The following is a 12,397-nucleotide window of genomic DNA, read 5'->3' as shown; positions in this document are numbered from 1 at the left end:
AGGAGAATCACAAAGCTGAACTGTTCATTATTGGAAAAGGCTTCTTAGTAAATGTTGGGATGTAATCTAAGTCTAGACGTAATACAAATTCGTTTCTGTGTGAAATATATACAGCACACTGTACAAATAATACAACACCATTACAAAAGTTTAAAGGAATTTATTAATAATATCAATGTCATAAGTCACGAACAAGTTGAATAAATATAAAAACTACTACAGGAAGTGGAGTTTTTAGAATTAAAAAGTCATCAGCTGACATTCCCGGGCAAATCAGCATTAAGCTGTGTCGTCAGCAAGTCTTTTCCCATCGTGCTTTTCGTCAACGCAGTCGGTGGAGAGCAACTGCGCTCGGCTATGGAAGGCCAACAGGGCAAAAACGTGTTAAAAATACGTGTTAAAACGCACTACGTGTTAACGCGTAAATCACGTGTTAACACGCACTACGTGTTAACGCGTAAGTGCGTGTTAACACGTAAATCACGTGTTAACGCGTACCTACACTGTTTTCTTTACCACCACCTACTGGTGTGGAGCTTTGAAAACACAGAAACAAAGAAGGCTTGGATATCACAGGATGTAATCTAAAATATATTTTGAGCATTTTATAAAAGCATTAGTAGGCTACAACTACATATTTTTAAACAGTTAACTATAATCATTCAACCCTTGAAATTCATGACCACTTTCACAAATTTCTTCAAACTATATTTTTAAATACACTTTAACTTTATCATGTTTCTAAAGCCTAACTGGTAACTGACAAATGAAAACAGGACATTATGTTTTCACAGGTCAACCCATATGCATTATATTTGTTTGTTAGTCCCTTTGATAACCACCTTAAGTCTTATGAAGCTGCTATTGGTTTAGATAGCTTTATAGTAAATATAGTAGTTTTGCTTTATCCTTCAAAGTATAATTGATCAATTATAATTTTTTTATTATCATTAGACACACACAGGAAAAAACAATAAATAACACTGGTGAGGATCATATACGTCCTCCAGATGCTGTGTTGTCTGTGTAAAATGTGTCGCGGTTGTAAAAAGAGGAATACTATGTGAATGAGTCCTTTTTCTTAGGATGTTTTTATCTTTGCTGGAGATTGAGCAAGCAGTACTGTAGACTCTAAATACTCATCCTTTTCAGTATTGTTAGGAAAACAGAGATGTATACCATAGTTTAATGTTGCATGTGCAAATAAACAGTTGTTTTGATATGATGCTCTCTATTTTCCTTGGCTTTTTTCATAAGGGTTAAAGTGCCTGACACACTACTAGTAGAATACATTAGGAATGAAAAAAGATACATGATGCTTTTAAAATAATATAATATTTAACTTTTATTTATGCCATAAAACAGTAATTACTAAATTTAAGACTCAAATTCCACAGGAAGAAATATCTTTGCATTTACATAGCATTTCTTCATTTAATAATTGATTAGTTCGTAAATTGTTTAGGAGACAGGAGCTTTGCAGTATCCAGATGTGATAAGGAACATGGCCCTTCCATTGTATGGCACATCGCATGGAGTATGAACTACCCTATCTTATGTGATTTTGTTAAATGGATTATGAAGCCTTTAATGGACAGTGGTCCCCTGCTTCAAAAACAGCAGACCTCCAACATCAAGCTTAGCAGAGCTGGGGTGGTTGGTGAGAATCATTTTGGTTGGCTGAAGAAAGATGGTGATGACCTCAGAAGTGCAATGCCTGCAACACATAAATGGTAAAGTTTATTGTGCTGCCCTGGGAAATGGGTGACCTAGGAATGTTAGTATATGTAGGCTTAATGCACATCACAGCCTGTAAACTGTTAAGTCTTATAACTTCATACAATCAGAATGTACTGTAGTAAAAACATAAATGAAAAAGAAAACAGAACTTTATTACATGTACTCTAGTAAGAATTAGGCAAATTATAATAGAATATAAACTCAGTTATAAATGAATCTTATTTAATATTTGATTATTAATAAAACCCATAAACCACAAACATTGGCAACAAAGGGATATAATTGTTTTCAACCAAAAACATTGTAATAGGTAGTATTGACATAGGAAACAGAAATACAGACTCTCTAAAAAATGCTAGGCCCATCATAAAGACAACTGTGTAACTAGAAATCAATATTAAAGGGGTCATATGATGAAAATGTTAGCATTGCCACTTTGTAGGTGTGAGCAAAAATAGGTCATTGAAATTTGGCTTTCATTATGATGTCATAAGGATATGTTATTAGAATAATACCGCCTCCTTAATCTGAACTCTCCAACCACTGCACTGCTGTTTAGTGCAGAGAGAAAGAGAGAGAAAAGAAGGACTTGACAGCACAATTGAGTTTGAATTACAACAAACCACCATCATTGTGATCAGTGGTTGCACTTTATCCGCTCATTTGCATTTTAAAAAACACACCCAAAACGACACATTTTTGGACTTGACAGCACAATAGAGTTTCAATTACAACAAACCACCATCATTGTGATCAGTGTTTGCACTTCATCCGCTCATTTGCATTTTAAAAAACACACCCAAAACGACACATTTTTGCTCAAACCTACAAAGTGGCAATGCTAACATTTTCATCATATGACCCCTTTAAAAAGGTATAAAGTTGAGACCTTAGTTACATCACTTGGTCAAAAAAAAGTCACAGACTCAACTGTAGGCACAAAACAGTTTATTGAATGGGCAATGAAAATCTCAATTCCAGAATGCAGAGACTCACCAAGCAGCAGGGTGGCACTAAATTGAGTCACTGCTGAGAATGGCACCTTGCAGAAAGAGTCAGAGTGCAAGGCATCAGTCAGGAAATGTTATCAGGGAGAGCAGCGAGGCAGGCAGACGGGATGAGGGGAGCCAAAGAAGAGCCAATCGATGTGAAGCTAGGCATAGAGAGGGAAGATGAGGCTGGGAGAACGGGGCAGATGGCATCAGGGCACAATCTGGAGAGAACAGAGAAGAGTCAGAAAGAAAATTATACAGTCTACATGCTTGTCGTACCAAAGTTTAAATGATCCATGTCGCACAGTGTGATAAGGTAATGATATTATAGGAGAGCAAAAATCCTCCAGTGTATCCTGGGCTTAAGACAATGACTGGTACGTGCATGGCCACCTGTCAAAACAAACCAATGACAAAACACACAGCGTACAAAACACAGAAACAGAAACAACCGATCAGAACAAAGCTGTTACACACTTTTAGCTATAGTATTCAAACAGATACTGGTTGCCCAAATTCATTGATTGTTTCTATCTAATGAAACAGGTTTTGGAATGTTTGGTGTGATGGTTGCTGTATCGGTCAGGTTAACAAGTGAAAACTCTTCTGTAATCATTTCATGCTATTTGGGGCTGAATATTTTATTTAGTATGAAAAGTAAAAGTTACACTCTGATTTTGACCTTAAATGCTTAAAAATGTCTAAATTAAGTGCAGGTGCAAAGTCATAGATATATTCATTTGTGACAGTTCTACTGTTTGCACTTGAAATAAACACAGACATGACATGTAGATAATACAAATCTTTAACAAAAATATAATCTGAAAAAGGATAAAAATATTTTAACAATTTAAAACAAAACTGTTTACTAATAATAAAACAGACAATAGCAGAAAGAATAAGCATGCATGTTTAAGTTAAGAAGAATAATGAGCTTTTTAAAAAGTACCTGTATGTCCAGTTGTGCGGTCTGGAGTACATTGCTTTGCATGTAGTCCTATAAGGATCGCTTGGTCTTCTTGAATATACTAAGTCCTATAACTGCTTCAAGTACGCATTCTCTCATCAGGCACACTCTTACAGCCTCAGGGTGGGTCATTGTTCATAATTTGGTCATCTAAATAAGATTTGGTCAATCTTGTGAATAAACACTGGGTGAATAATCTGTGAAAGACAAGCATATAGAAAACCATAAAAAGTTGCTTGTATTAGTAATAACTAGAATCAGATTTGTTTTTATGATTTTTGAATTAATGGTTATTCAAATGTAAAATCATAGTATTAATGTAAAATCAACAAGGAAATTATATAGACCAACTTACTCTAATAATGCTACACAGTAGGCCTACAAAGGAATATAGTTTCCCTCATATTTGGACAGATCTGTGTTATTAACTCTCTTGCCAGTTTGTCATGAGTCATAACTTTATGTTCATATTTTTAAATGAATAACAAACACAACGCATTCATTTAAACAGCACTAAAATGTTACCTAACTATATTGTCTCCATCTGGGAAAGCCTGACACTGTTTCCACTAACTTATGTTATTGCAGTTATAAAGACTTTTGCCCAAGGCCATTTACATGACAAAACTGTCTTCTGTTGTTACTGCTGCTTCTTTTGTGTTTGTATTCCTCCATAGTACTTTTTGGCTCTTCCGTGTGGTTACGTTACCCTTCCGTCAGCGTACCTGGCTTATGATGGATATGAGGTAAGCTTACGGCAAACTCGACGTAATGCTTGGATCACTATATCATTAATTATTCACACAATGACAGTGCCTGTCGTAACGCATTCGCTGCAATATAATTATTCATAAGCTTGTGAGCGAGCACTTACCTAATGCTTACGATGAGCTGACGTTACAATCTTCTTCTTCTTCTTTTGGTTTAATGGCGGGTTACGAACAAACTTTAAAGGTGCATACCGCCACCTGCTGTGATGGAGTGTGAAAATAATGATCTGCCTCTTCTATATCCTGTTATATAACACACTATTCTTAATAAATCTCAAACTGCATTTGACTTCCTGATTTTGGATCTTCATTTAAAAAGTTGGCTATAGTAAAATCATTGCATGCTATTGCTTGTAAATCTTCCTTTAAAATACAACTCAAAATGATAGTGGCGAAGAAGTCATCTGCCATCTTGTGATCATTAGTGGTAACGACATGCAATGCACAAATGACTAAAACGAGTTATTGTTTTTAAAGCCAGTTTCATTGAAAGCATGGCTTACCGACAATGCATTAATGATCTTATCATTTTAATAATATATTAATAAAGCTATGTCCAAAGTTAAGAATATGAACGCAAAACACTAAATGACAAACATTAAGTGGTGTTTTCCCGGACAGGGGTTTTCTTAAACCAGGATTAAGCCTAATTAGTAAAAAATAAACAAACATACCTTACTAAAAACATTACTTGTGTGCATTTTAAGGCAAAACAAAGAGCACTGATGTATTTTAAGATATGTCAATTCATTTTTTTTTAGCTTGTACAGCTCTTACATTTATTTTAGTCTAGGACTAGTCTAATCCCTGTCCGGGAAACCGCCCCTAAATTGCTCCCAATACAATTTTGCTGTGTTCTCCACTGTACATTGATTGTACTGATTATAATCCAAAGGTCAGACGGGCCAAGTAATTCCCACGTCATTCATTATAAAGGGAGTTTTATTGTGCAGTGTAGCCCATTTCTATACAATTTAGTCCAAGTTTGAAAAACCTTTTGTTTCCATGTCACTCAGAAAGTCAGTGTGATGTCTTGAATTAGTAAGCAAGCAAAAACCAGTCAAACCCTTTAGCCTATAAAATGAATTACCTATAAAAATGCAATTAAGCATTTTAATGTAGTTTATTAATCAACATTAATTATCATGATTATCGAGGGCATAATCAAAAAAAAATATTTTTGTTTTATTCTTGCAGCCCCCTGTAGTGAGTAGCCTATCTGTCTCATATCTGCTTGGAGTTTGAAAGACTCTTTTGATGCTTTTCTATTAAGTTTATTTACATATTTGACATTGAAGTAGTCTAGGTAAGTCTTGATTACTTTCATTTTGTGATACTTGAATTAGGTTACTGCATCTCTTTAAGGTTATTTGTAACTGTATTGGAAATTATGTTGAAGTAGTTCTCCCAACCCTGTTCATACTTACACACAAATATAATAACAAAATTACAGAAATCAAAGTATAATCAGTTCAATGTAAGAAGTTATTATGATTACTAATAGAAGTGTACTCTTTGTCCTGTTATTTTCCTTACCTTGCCACTCAGTCCTTTAGGTTAGGGTAGTTGAAACTATTTCTAATTTCAGCAAAAGCTCCATGTTAAATCAACACTGCTTAGATCCACACCCAAGGTGTTAAAAATTACCACAGAATTTTTTGTATTCTTCCTACGAACTATCACAATGCATCAACACAAACAATAAAATTTTTGGGGTCAAGTGCTCAGCTAAGTAAAGATAAAACTAATCACTGTTAGGATGACTTCTTGTTTTTATCTTTCTTGTTAACAGCAAGTGTTAATCATAAATATTCATTTCATTATTTAACTTATCCTAGGGGCTTATCCTAAAATTATTAGACTAAAATATATGTTTTATTTAAAAACAACTTGCACTTACGCTTTTACTTTGTATCAATATGTGAAACAATGAATTGTTGATAAAAGGCTGTTAACAGTTACCAAAAAAGCTTAACTTCTTAAATATAACATAATATTTACATCATAAGATAATAGGCAGTCATGGTCTAATAGTTAGAGTCGGTCTTATAACCTGAGAGTTTTGCCGGTTCGAGTCTCACGGCTGACAGGTTGCGACTGAGGTGCCTTGAGCCAGCCACCTGTCTCCAAGTGTTTCCCGGGCACTGCAGTACTGCTCTGGGTGTGTATGTTCACGACGTGCAGTGCGTGTTCACCACTCACTTGATAGGTTAAATACAGACGTCACATTTCAAGTATGGGTTACCATACATTGGTCATTATGTCACTTTTACTTTTCCTTAAAAAGGATCAGATGGGAAAAAAATAAAGGTGAAAACAAGAAAGCACTTTTTTTTATTCCAATCAAAGCTATAGACATGTGTCTTATTGCCATTCTTCTTTTTTTCCAGTCATCACATATGCATTTATTCATTTAGCATATACATTCATCCAAAGTGTCTTATAGATCAGAAAATACACAGAAAAAAAAGCATCAAAAGTTTATTACATTTGCATAATTGTTCTAGTATCTGCTGCAGAGTAGTTCTAGTTACTATGACAAAGAAACGGTCTGAGCTTGACTAATCCATTGGAAGCCTCAGATTGATCTATGACACATACTTTCTGATATGGAAACTTTGTCTGAGGCAACGCGTGCCAAAAAGTAAAAAAAAAAAGCTTAAAAGGTTTGTAGTAGAGAGCCTCCTTCACACAAAATAAGATTATTAATTAAACTCAAAAAGCATGTTTTAAAGCCTAACTGCTCTATACAATGACATTGATGTTCTCCCATTAGGCCATACATATAGAGTTCCATCTGTTGTTCATATGCTAAATTGGTTGTAATTATATGTGGTATTGCTATACTGTATTATTAAGGATATGTGTATGACACTAGTGAAAAACAAATTTTATAAGGCATTTATAAACTAGCTGAACTAGCTTTAAGTGCAATCAGATCATGATGGCAGGTAGTCCAAAGACTTCATACGTAGAACATCATAATGTGTGTGTGTGTGTGTGTGTGTGTGTGTGTGTGTGTGTGTGTGTGTGTGTGTGTGTGTGTGTGTGTGTGTGTGTGTGTGTTCACAAATGATGCAGATGTACCATCTGCTTGAGCATACATTCCATTTACGTTCATAATCTTGCTATTAACCAATTGTTATTAACATAAACTTAATTAGATTACCTGTGGTTAAGTAGTGTTTAAAGAAATTTTTTCTTGCAATATTAATCATCCTCTACTGTTTATAAGAATTGTGTGACACTACTGTGTCATCATTTAACACCTCTATTTTTAAGAATATATTTCTTTCCATAGGCAGGTACTAAAAGAACAAGACATTAGACACAAAGTAAATAGAAATTGGGACTATTGCCTAATTCACAAAGCTAACAAAATTATTTATAACAAAATTAAATGATACTATAATTATTATATATAATCCAAGCTGTAACCTATTTATGATCATTATTCACTGTTAATTACTTTTAAAAATATATATTTAGGATAAAATACTTCAATTTACAATCCTATCTATCTGTCCATTCTGTGTATTTAGGTCAGATTCGCCACACCACTAGATGGTGGTAAAACTCCATGTCCATGATTTCTAACGCGTTAACACGTGATTTACGTGTTAACACGCATTTACGCGTTAACACGTAGTGCGTGTTAACACGTGATTTACGCGTTAACACGTAGTGCGTGTTAACACGTATTTTTAACATGTTTTTGCCCTGTTGGCCTTCCATACTCGGCTGTAGAATCCGACGAGCCCGCCTCTCCATCGCGAGAGTTATTTTGTACACGTCAGTGTGACATCAGAGCAAGTCGGACGTAAGTCGGACACTTTTCTAACCGGAATGCATCTTGCGCTGATCACCGGTGATCGATTCTGCGCAGAATTTGCTCATCTCAAACAAGCCTACTGAAAAAAAAAAAAATGGTTCTGGCTAGATATGATACAGCTACGGCCTAAATCCCGTGAAATGTTTAGAGTGAAAACAGCGCTCATCCGAGATGGTCCTCACTGCGGAACACAACATCCAGGGGGCGGGGTTGGATCTAGATCCAACTCCTCCCACTTTATGTACTTTCCGCCAAATGAACCAGTATATTTGCGTTGTTGCAGCCCGCAATTAGTTGCAACCTGTGGTCGCCAACGTTTGCTCTTATCAATTTAAGTGTACGTTTGATTAATAATATAGTTGAGAAAGATTCATAATTTAGAAAGTATCACAGTTAGGTGTAAGGAGAGGTACGGACACGTTCCCGACAGTTTGATATCACTGAAGGGATTTATTTGTACATTATCCCACTTATAACACAGCTATTCCTATACGAGTAAATATAAAAACTAATTTATTTGATATCTTTTATTAGCAAATAAAAAAGTAAACCATCTACGAGGGAAACCTGTTTCCTGGCTGTAAGAAAAGACGCGTTAAAACAAGTTCAAAGTCCATACAAGATAAACATTTAATTTATTAATTTCTAAATAACATGCCATAGCCTATATATTTTTATAATTATGCATATTTAATTTATACTGTATCCATTAATAGGTCTTAAACTGCATGTGGTAAGATTACTCATAGTAGGCTTACCCGAAATGTTTTACTCCAAAACATTAAAGCAAAAAACTTATATTTCACCCTAAAGGCACTACTTTTATTGTAGTCATAAGTAAAGTTAGTTTTTATGTCAAAATAATAACTTAATTTAATTACGACTTAATGCGGAACTGGTAACGCAGCAACACATGTATGACGTGTCTTGTGGTAAAACTGCCGACCAATGGGATCTCTGGATCGGGATCTAGCTCCGCCCCTGGATCTAAATCCAACCCCGCCCCCTGGATGTCGCGTTCTGCAGTGAGGCGCTACTGGCTCATCCGGCGAGATTTTGGCCGTAGTTGTATCCTTTCTAGCCACAACCGCTTATACAAAAATAAAAGTCCTCGAGTTTTGCAATGATGAGTAGTGACAGCAACTAAAAAGATTAGGGACATCAACCGATAATAAATTGTAATGTGTGGGTGGAAATAAAATATTCTATTTGGTTATACTTTGAAATAAAAAAATAAATCAAACAAATATTGTAAACTAGTTTTAAAGTTTTTATTTAAAAAATGACAGAAAAGAGAACTTTTATAAGACATAGATGTGCAGTACTGAAGCAGCAAAAGTGATAGAAACTGATTTCTGTATAAGTTTGTTATAGTCACTCTGAATTAATATGAACCAGTATTCTCAGAATTGGTGTGATCAGATGCCTGTTGGTTTCTGAAACATAGCACCCAGTTAAACTTAGACAAATGAGCACCTTCTTTGACCCAACATGCATTTTAACAAAGTTATCAAAACAGCTTATTCTGTGTGTATGTCATGAATGTGCAAGTAGTAGTGTTATGACCATGAGAACATGAACCACCAAACATATTTTGGAAAATATCTACATTATTATTACATTTGGCTCAATATGCAGCAGCAGTAAGTGTCTATATGTGTGCATAGATCACATGTATTTATTATTTTGTGCAATGATAAGTATCCAACTGGCTATGCTTATGTCATATACAGTGCTATTAAATAACAGATATACATCAGAAATAGAAACATGTACTGTTACCATATAATGTGTTTGAGACAGCCTCACCTTATTTCATGGATGGAGTACTCTACAAAACACTTAGTGTTCCTTTTGCATTAAAAACTGTGAATGTGCATAAATAATGTTATGAGAAAAATAATGTGCATACAGTCTTAAATAAGTAGTTGAGCTGATCTGAGACCTGCGTGTGGTGTAACTTAATGAGCAGACACGCTTTGCAATTTCTGCCAGCAGTTTATAAGCATTCCCATCATTTTCATTTTCCGCCGTTGTCTTGCTTTCCGTCTCTTCACTGGTTTGCAAGCTGTTTTTTTATGCCTTTTCCCCTGTAAAGCCACAACAATTTGTATGTTATGTTGTGCTTTTTAAGGTTATTGGTATGAAAAATCTGATAAATTAACCATACCAAACTTTGTGGTTTGTGGCAGTTTTGTCTGATAAGTTGGGCCATTTGGTGAACCACTTTTGTCATGCTGTCTGCATGTCTGTGGCCTTCATTCAGACAGCTGAAGATCTGGGTCATGCCGTAAATATTTTGCAGAATGCGATGAACCTATCGTAAAAACACATTTCATGGATTAAGACAGCACCAAAACAACCCGAATGTTCATGAAAGCGGAACAAAATAGCAGCTGTGTCCAAAATCAATGTTTTTTGACATTTGCATCAAGAAAACATACATGCATGTACAGGTGGCTGTACCTTTTCAGAAGGACAGTGATCCCGTTCTTCTGATATATCAAATGGACCAGTCAGATTCTGGAGGTCAAAGGAGGACATGAAAATGATCAACTTCACAGTTAAATTCCACAGAGCACCAGCAGAGGGCAGCAGTAGACCACATATTTTCCTCAGTTTCAACGCCCAGACAACATAATGGCCTCCGGAGATCGCATTTGTATGCTGCATACGTCTTATTTACAATTATAAAGTTGACTGTTATTCGTAGTTAATCGTAAATTGTTGTAATGTGCTTATGACTTGTGAATGTAACTTAAATAAACCAGGCTTGATGACGTATGCAGCCTGCATATGCGACCTCCGGAGGCTGCAGCCTTCGGATTGAAAAACGGCCAATAATGTTTCCAAAGTCCACAATTGCTTACATAAGACTTTATTATATGATCAAACAAGCAATACATGACAGTTTTGGTGCAAGTTCTGAAGTCAGGCTAACACATACAGTACGTACCAGGTTTTGGAGCTCAACCAGGATGAGCGCTCTGTAGGTGCTGATGATCATAGAATAATCGCACGCGCGTCTACTGTGGGCCACCGCGAGCAGCAGCATTACAGTCACACAGACAGCAGGCCTGTTCATACACTGAGCACAAAAATATATAATCATAACTGGATTTATTATATGAATATTTACATGAATGCATTTTGCATATGTTTTTGACTTACAGTTAATTCAATCTAAATTTTAACACTGGGATCGAACCCATGACCTATGCCCTACCAACTGAGCTATCTATGGGAAAAAAGGAAATATTACACATTTCTTACTGACATGTAATAAATATTAAATGCTCACGGTAAAAAAATGTAATTCACACAATTACATTTAATAGACTTCTTCAAATCACATTTTTAAGAAAAAATTGACTAATTTACACCTTAGTCCGAAATCATTTAAACTTTCATAAGCATTCAGATAATAGTTATTATTATGTATTGGTTACTTTCTATTAGTACGTAGTAAACATTACGCAGCAATCCCATGAGGAGAGACAGACATCTTACCATTGACCATGGGATACTGAGACAGTCGTGCGCGCACCACTCAGAGCTCGCGACAGTGGACATCGTCCAGCGCTGCTTTACATGTTTCTCACAGAAAACCTCATCCGAGATCTGGCCCCAAACTTTTCGCTTTACACCCGCGTTTTTCGATCAGTCGGTGTTGTGGCAAGAGGCGCGTCGATGAGCCCTGACCGCGTCCATTCCAGCATCGCCGAAATAAACGTGTGGCGAGAATCTCATTTCTCTCAGCCGTCACGGGCTGCTGCCATAGCGCTTTGGATTTCACCAGATCTCTAGTCTGATCAAGTCGAGAAAACTTCCGCGATCAATCAACTTTCAGCTTTGTTTCGGTTTCAGCAGTTTACTTTATAAAACTTGAAGAGTCCACCGGTTAGGTAACTCGCAGGGCACGAGGTTTTTTATTAATATTTACTGGACACTGTGGTGAGGAAACGATCACATCTATATGCACTCACTGTACATATGTACATATAATGTGGCAGTGTGCTTTAGATCTGGACATTTAGTTATTAATCTAGCAAAAGGTGTTGAACACACATACGGCAAAAAATATATTTTTACATTT

General features: G+C 35.8%; 1 long non-coding RNA gene across 1 annotated transcript; it reads right to left on the bottom strand.

The window, feature by feature from the left end:
- Positions 1-145: 145 nt before the first annotated feature.
- LOC135775815 (uncharacterized) lies at positions 146-4,646 on the bottom strand. The gene is made up of 4 exons (XR_010543944.1): positions 4,574-4,646; positions 3,682-3,896; positions 2,737-2,953; positions 146-1,717 (listed from the first exon to the last, which is right to left on the bottom strand). It is a non-coding gene; the product is annotated as an uncharacterized lncRNA (long non-coding RNA).
- Between the last annotated feature and the right edge of the window lie 7,751 nt (positions 4,647-12,397).

This window comes from Paramisgurnus dabryanus, chromosome 21 (genome assembly GCF_030506205.2).
Source record: "Paramisgurnus dabryanus chromosome 21, PD_genome_1.1, whole genome shotgun sequence".
Lineage (NCBI taxonomy): Eukaryota > Metazoa > Chordata > Actinopteri > Cypriniformes > Cobitidae > Paramisgurnus > Paramisgurnus dabryanus.
The sequence above is the reverse complement of the archived record's forward strand: the minus strand, read 5'-3'. Positions and strand labels throughout refer to the sequence as shown.